A 7,500-nucleotide genomic window follows, 5' to 3' on the forward strand; every position below is an offset into this window, starting at 1 on the left:
GGTGGGAGCACCGTTTCGTCGCCCTGAACCTTCGTCTCGGGCGGGCGTCCCGACGCCGCCGCCATACGGCCGTTGTGATCCGTGCGGGGATCCGCTTGCTCGGCGACCCTCGCCGAGAGCAGCCCCGCGCCGCACGGACACGCGACACCGACGGGCGGACGGACGCCGGGGCGCCGGCCCGAACCGTTACCTTTAAAGGACGGGAGGTCGTCGAGGCGAGTGCCGCCCCGGAAGCGCGCGCCGGAAGCGCGAGAACCGCGCCGAGCTAGGGTCGTCGGCATAGGGGGATTCCCCGGTTACGGGGGTCCCGCGCACGGCCGCCGCCTTTCGCCCGTCGCTGGCGGTCGCCTGTCGTCGCGCCGCGCCGCGCTACTGGGGTCGTCGGACGAGCGCGCTACCCCGCTCGCACGGAGGTAGCGCGACATCGCCCGCCGCCTTTTCTCGCGTCGCGCCGCGCCGCGTGGCGCCCGCCGAACTCGCTCCGACGCGCGGCCCGGGAGTGACCCGCGCCGCGCCCCCCGTCCCGTCCCGTCCCGGTCTACCCTCTTCCTCCGCCTGCGACGACCCGCCGCCCTCGGCGTCTGGCTCGTCGGGGGTGTACCGAGGCGGATCTGCTGCCGCTCGTACGTTAATGATCCTTCTGCAGGTTCACCTACAGAAACCTTGTTACGACTTTTACTTCCTCTAGATAGTCAAGTTCGACCGTCTTCTGGCACACCGCCGGAGCCGGGGCCGGCCCCGGCGGGGACTATCCGAGGACCTCACTAAGCCATCCGATCGGTAGTAGCGACGGGCGGTGTGTACAAAGGGCAGGGACTTAATCAACGCAGGCTAATGACCCGCGCTTACTGGGAATTCCTCGTTGGTGGGAAATAATTGCAATCCCCAGGCCCTGTCACGAGCGGGGTTCATAGGATTACCCGCGCCTGCCGGCGCGGGGATAGACGACGCGCTTATACGCTCAGTGTGGCGCGCGTGCAGCCCCGGACATCTAAGGGCATCACAGACCTGTTATTGCTCATTCTCGTGTGGCTGAGAGCCACTTGTCCCTCTAAGAAGTTTTCTGCCGCCGACCGCGCGGGGGGCCGCGGTACTATTTAGTATGTTTGAGTCTCGTTCGTTATCGGAATTAACCAGACAAATCGCTCCACCAACTACGAACGGCCATGCACCACCACCCACGGTATCGAGAAAGAGCCTTCAATCTGTCAATCCTTTCCGTGTCCGGGCCGGGTGAGGTTTCCCGTGTTGAGTCAAATTAAGCCGCATGCTCCACTCCTGGTGGTGCCCTTCCGTCAATTCCTTTAAGTTTCAGCTTTGCAACAATACTCCCCCCGGAACCCAGACACTTGGTCGGTTTCCCGGGTGCTGCTCGGCGGGTCATGGGAATAACGCCGCCGGATCGCGAGTCGGCATCGTTTATGGTCGGAACTAGGACGGTATCTGATCGTCTTCGAACCTCCGACTTTCGTTCTTGATTAATGAAAACATTCTTGGCAAATGCTTTCGCTCTCGTCCGTCTTGCGCCGGTCCAAGAATTTCACCTCTAGCGGCGCAGTACGAATGCCCCCGGCCGTCCCTCTTAATCATGGCCCCAGTTCATGACAACCCACAAAATAGAACCGGAGTCCTATTCCATTATTCCCAGCTGCGATATGCAGGGGCGGCCGTGTGGCCTGCTTTGAACACTCTAATTTCCTCAAAGTAAACGCTTCGGGCCCCGCGAGTGACACCCAGCGAAGGGCATCACGGGGGCTTTTGCCGAGAGGCAGGGGCTGGGACAGACGGATGCACGCCTCGCGGCGGACCGTCAGCTCGCGTCCCGGGGTCCAACTAGGAGCTTTTTAACTGCAGCAACTTTAAAATACGCTATTGGAGCTGGAATTACCGCGGCTGCTGGCACCAGACTTGCCCTCCAATGGATGCTGGCCGATGGGTTTGTGTTCGGCTCATTCCAATTACGGAGACTCGAACGAGTCCCGTATTGTTATTTTTCGTCACTACCTCCCCGTGTCGGGAGTGGGTAATTTGCGCGCCTGCTGCCTTCCTTGGATGTGGTAGCCGTTTCTCATGCTCCCTCTCCGGAATCGAACCCTGATTCCCCGTTACCCGTGGTCACCATGGTAGGCGCAGAGTCTACCATCGAAAGTTGATAGGGCAGACATTCGAATGAGTCGTCGCCGCCTCGGGTGGGCGAGCGATCGGCACGAGGTTATCCTGAGTCAACACAAAGGGGGGGCCGGGCCGGCGGAACGAGGACCGGCGCGCGCGGAGCCGCCCGCGCCGCTTACGCCCCCGCCCGGAGAGGCGGAGGCCGGACGCGGGGGACGCGCGCGACGGCTGAGCCCCCGCCCGCCGGACACCGCGTGGGTTTTTGTGTCTGATAAATGCACGCGTCCCCGGGGCGAGGCCGGAGCCCCGCCCGCGAGTCGGCGCTCGTTTGCATGTATTAGCTCTGGATTTGCCACAGTTATCCAAGTAACGGTGGAGCGATCAAAGGAACCATAACTGATTTAATGAGCCGTTCGCAGTTTCACTGTACTGGCCATTCGTACTTAGACATGCATGGCTTAATCTTGAAAACAAGCATATGCTACTGGCAGGATCAACCAGAGTGCGTCTGCCGCCGGGGGGGCGCTGCTGGTGGCGGTGCGGCCCTGGTCCGGGACGAGGCTGTGGCTACAGCCGGGCCCGGGGGGCCGCGCGACACTCGTATACGTTCGGACGGGCTGACGAGCGGGTGTCGTGAAACGATGTTTCGCGCGGAGCCCTAGCACGCGTGGCGTCGGGCTCCGCGACGGTCGGACGTCTGGGTGTGGCTCGAGACGGAAGCTCGACCTCGGTTCGTCTTGGTTCTGCCGCCAAAAGGTTCACGCCGAGGCATGGTTTCGCAAGAGGGCCCCGCGAGTGCCAGCCGTGGATCCCGCCTCACTCGTAACTCGTATCGGATTCGTCCGGCCTCACTTTCGTTCGCACATCGGACAGTTATACGTGTGCTTTAGTAGCTTCCGTTCCCTCTTAGTGAGGCCGTCCGTACGTACCGCCCCAGCTCTTTCTGAGGCGGGTATCCACTCGGCTCGGGGGGGCCCAACGTTTGCCTAGTATCCTCGGCGCTGGAGCTTGACCCGCAAAGCCGGAGGAGCCGCACGCCCGAACACCGGCTTGCGCCGGCCGACGTGGGCCCTCCGAGGCGGGTCTCGTGTGCCAATCGCTCAGTTGGGGAACCGGCAGGCCCGTGGGCCGACGCCGGCTCACCCGGGGGTGAAGGGTGCTTCGATGGAGGCCCCCTGTCAGCCTCCGCGGAAGTCCGGCTTCAATACTTTAAAGTTTGAAAAACTTAGACATTTTTCGAGAACCGGAGCTTAGAGGGGTACATGCAAAAGCCAGGGCCGCGGGAAGCGCCCTAAATACTTCAATACTTTAAAATTTGAAAAACTTAGAAATTTTTCGAGAACCGGCATCTTCCCTCGGTAATTGCGAGATGCGAGGCCGCCCCTAGCCTCTGCTCTGTCGGACTCAATGGTCACGGGTGGCCGCTGATTAGCCCTGGTGCTCACCTCTCAAAATTGCGAGTCCCTAATATAATTCTGGCTGTCGGCTGGAGAAGGGGGTATAAAATCGGCACTTGAGGGAACGCCGGGCCCTCAAGTTCGGGGCCCTCTAGCGGATTTTTGAGGTACTGCACTCCCATTGGAAATGCATTGCCCATAGGAATACATGGGCGCTCCGTCCACTACAATGTAATTCCCTCACAATATCTGCCCCCGCGTGGCCGCGCGATGCTACTGCTGCCCCGTTGGGAATGAATGGGCCTTTCGGAGGCCATAAATACAGCGCCGCTGCATGGATTTTGGCGGTACTGCGGCTGTCGTTGAAAATACATGGACCCGTCTGAATGAATGGGCCTTTCGGATTCCATAAACCCAGCGCCGCTGCATGGATTTTGGCGGTACTGCGGCTGTCGCTGAAAATACATGGACCCGTCTGAATGAATGGGCCTTTCGGAGGCCATAAACTCAGCGCCGCTGCATGGATTTTGGCGGTACTGCGGCTGTCGCTGAAAATACATGGACCCGTCTGAATGAATGGACAAAATATAAATCAGACACTACAGAACACAAGCATAATCCAAGATTACAAAATCATCTCAGCCTTTAAAAGAAACAAAAACCTGAAAGACTACTTAGTAAAAAGTAAATTACCAGAAATCAACATAACACAAACGCAGGGCCCCACATTCTACAAACAAGCCACCACAGTTAGGAACACCGTCACCAACACAAACTACCTAATTAAACAAACAATCACACCTGCTACGGAAAACTGAAAATACATGGACCCGTCTGAATGTATGGGCCTTTCGGAGGCCATAAACTCAGCCAGCGCCGGGCCAGTGTTTGGGGTATTGTGCCCGCCACTAGTGGCTGAATACATAATAATAATAATAATAATAATAATTCCCTTGTATTGTCATTCTGTGTAACAATGTACACAGAACGAAATGTCGATTGCACTGGGCTAGTGTTGAGGGAACGTCGGGCCCTCAAGTTCGGTGGCTTGGAGCGGATTTTTGAGGTACTGCACTCCCATTGGAAATGCATGGGCGCTCCGTCCACTACCATGTAATTCCCTCACAATATCTGCCCCTGCGTGGCCGCGGGATGCTACTGCAGCCCCGTTGGTAATGAATGGGCCTTTCGGAGGCCATAAATACAGCGCCGCTGCATGGATTTTGGCGGTACTGCTGCTGTCGCTGAAAATACATGGACCCGTCTGAATGAATGGGCCTTTCGGAGGCCATAAACTCAGCGCCTCTGCATGGATTTTGGCGGTACTGCGGCTGTCGCTGAAAATACATGGACCCGTCTGAATGAATGGGCCTTTCGGAGGCCATAAATCCAGCGCCGCTGCATGGATTTTGGCGGTACTGCGGCTGTCGCTGAAAATACATGGACCCGTCTGAATGAATGGACAAAATATAAATCAGACACTACAGAACACAAGCATAATCCAAGATTACAAAATCATCTCAGCCTTTAAAAGAAACAAAAACCTGAAAGACTACTTAGTAAAAAGTAAATTACCAGAAATCAACATAACACAAACGCAGGGCCCCACATTCTACAAACAAGCCACCACAGTTAGGAACACCGTCACCAACACAAACTACCTAATTAAACAAACAATCACACCTGCTACGGAAAACTGAAAATACATGGACCCGTCTGAATGTATGGGCCTTTCGGAGGCCATAAACTCAGCGCCGGGCCGGTGTTTGGGGAATCGTGCCCGCCACTAGTGGCTGAATCCCGGGCTAGTGTTGGGGGACTTGTGCCCGCCAATAGTGGCTGAATCCCGGGCTAGTGTTGGGGGACTTGTGCCCGCCAATAGTGGCTGAAATCCGCGCCGGTGTTTGGGGAAATGTGCGCGTATTATCGGGCCGGTGTTTGGGGAATTGCGCGCGTATTATCGGGCCGGTGTTTGGGGAATTGCGCGCGTATTATCGGGCCGGTGTTTGGGGAATTGTGCGCGTATTATCGGGCCGGTGTTTGGGGATATGCGCGCGTATTATCGGACCGGTGTTTGGGGAATTGTGCCCGCCACTAGTGGCTGAGAACTTGGCTAGTGTTTGGGGACTTGTGCCCGCCACTAGTGGCTGAAATCCGGGCCGGTGTTTGGGGAATTGTGCGCGTATTATCGGGCCGGTGTTTGGGGATATGCGCGCGTATTATCGGACCGGTGTTTGGGGAATCGTGCCCGCCACTAGTGGCTGAGAACTTGGCTAGTGTTGGGGGACTTGTGCCCGCCACTAGTGGCTGAAATCCGGGCCGGTGTTTGGGGAATTGTGCGCGTATTATCGGGCCGGTGTTTGGGGATATGCGCGCGTATTATCGGACCGGTGTTTGGGGAATCGTGCCCGCCACTAGTGGCTGAATCCCGGGCTAGTGTTGGGGGACTTGTGCCCGCCAATAGTGGCTGAAATCCGCGCCGGTGTTTGGGGAATTGTGCGCGTATTATCGGGCCGGTGTTTGGGGATATGCGCGCGTATTATCGGACCGGTGTTTGGGGAATTGTGCCCGCCACTAGTGGCTGAATCCCGGGCTAGTGTTGGGGGACTTGTGCCCGCCACTAGTGGCTGAAATCCGCGCCGGTGTTTGGGGAATTGTGCGCGTATTATCGGGCCGGTGTTTGGGGATATGCGCGCGTATTATCGGACCGGTGTTTGGGGAATTGTGCCCGCCACTAGTGGCTGAGAACTTGGCTAGTGTTGGGGGACTTGTGCCCGCCACTAGTGGCTGAAATCCGCGCCGGTGTTTGGGGAATTGTGCGCGTATTATCGGGCCGGTGTTTGGGGATATGCGCGCGTATTATCGGACCGGTGTTTGGGGAATCGTGCCCGCCACTAGTGGCTGAATCCCGGGCTAGTGTTGGGGGACTTGTGCCCGCCAATAGTGGCTGAAATCCGCGCCGGTGTTTGGGGAATTGTGCGCGTATTATCGGGCCGGTGTTTGGGGAATTGTGCCCGCCACTAGTGGCTGAGAACTTGGCTAGTGTTGGGGGACTTGTGCCCGCCACTAGTGGCTGAAATCCGCGCCGGTGTTTGGGGAATTGTGCGCGTATTATCGGGCCGGTGTTTGGGGATATGCGCGCGTATTATCGGACCGGTGTTTGGGGAATCGTGCCCGCCACTAGTGGCTGAATCCCGGGCTAGTGTTGGGGGACTTGTGCCCGCCAATAGTGGCTGAAATCCGCGCCGGTGTTTGGGGAATTGTGCGCGTATTATCGGGCCGGTGTTTGGGGATATGCGCGCGTATTATCGGACCGGTGTTTGGGGAATTGTGCCCGCCACTAGTGGCTGAGAACTGGGCTAGTGTTGGGGGACTTGTGCCCGCCACTAGTGGCTGAAATCCGGGCCGGTGTTTGGGGAATTGTGCCCGCCACTAGTGGCTGAATCCCGGGCTAGTGTTGGGGGACTAGTGGTCGTAAAACCGGGCCGGTGTTTGGGGACTTATAGGCCGACACTAGTGGCTCAAAACCGGGCTGCCGTTTGGGGACTTGTCGGGCCAACATTGGCTTGCAGCACTTGGAAAATTGCACTAAGTCCGATTGTCGGGTCACCAGGGGCTCGTGGGACTTAGAATTTGTGCCACTCCCCGGCCAGTGTTTGGGGACTGGCTGCCGCCTCCTGTGGGCCGGTCCCCGGCTGGTGTTTGGGGACCGGCTGCCGCCTCTTGTGGGCCGGTCCCCGGCTGGTGTTTGGGGACCGGCTGCCGCCTCCTGTGGGCCGGTCCCCGGCTGGTGTTTGGGGACCGGCTGCCGCCTCCTGTGGGCCGGTCCCCGGCTGGTGTTTGGGGACCGGCTGCCGCCTCCTGTGGGCCGGTCCCCGGCTGGTGTTTGGGGACCGGCTGCCGCCTCCTGTGGGCCGGTCCCCGGCTGGTGTTTGGGGACCGGCTGCCGCCTCCTGTGGGCCGGTCCCCGGCTGGTGTTTGGGGACCGGCT

The 7,500-nt window shown here is 58.6% G+C and overlaps 1 non-coding gene across 1 annotated transcript; it reads right to left on the reverse strand.

The window, feature by feature from the left end:
* Nucleotides 1-629: 629 nt before the first annotated feature.
* On the reverse strand, nt 630-2,616 carry LOC148344883 (18S ribosomal RNA). The gene has a single exon (XR_015849031.1). It is a non-coding gene; the product is annotated as an 18S ribosomal RNA (ribosomal RNA).
* Nucleotides 2,617-7,500: the final 4,884 nt, after the last annotated feature.

The sequence above is a fragment of the Urocampus carinirostris genome, unplaced genomic scaffold (assembly GCF_059441175.1).
Source record: "Urocampus carinirostris isolate Australia breed hairy pipefish unplaced genomic scaffold, RoL_Ucar_1.0 HiC_scaffold_214, whole genome shotgun sequence".
Classification (NCBI taxonomy): Eukaryota; Metazoa; Chordata; class Actinopteri; order Syngnathiformes; family Syngnathidae; genus Urocampus; species Urocampus carinirostris.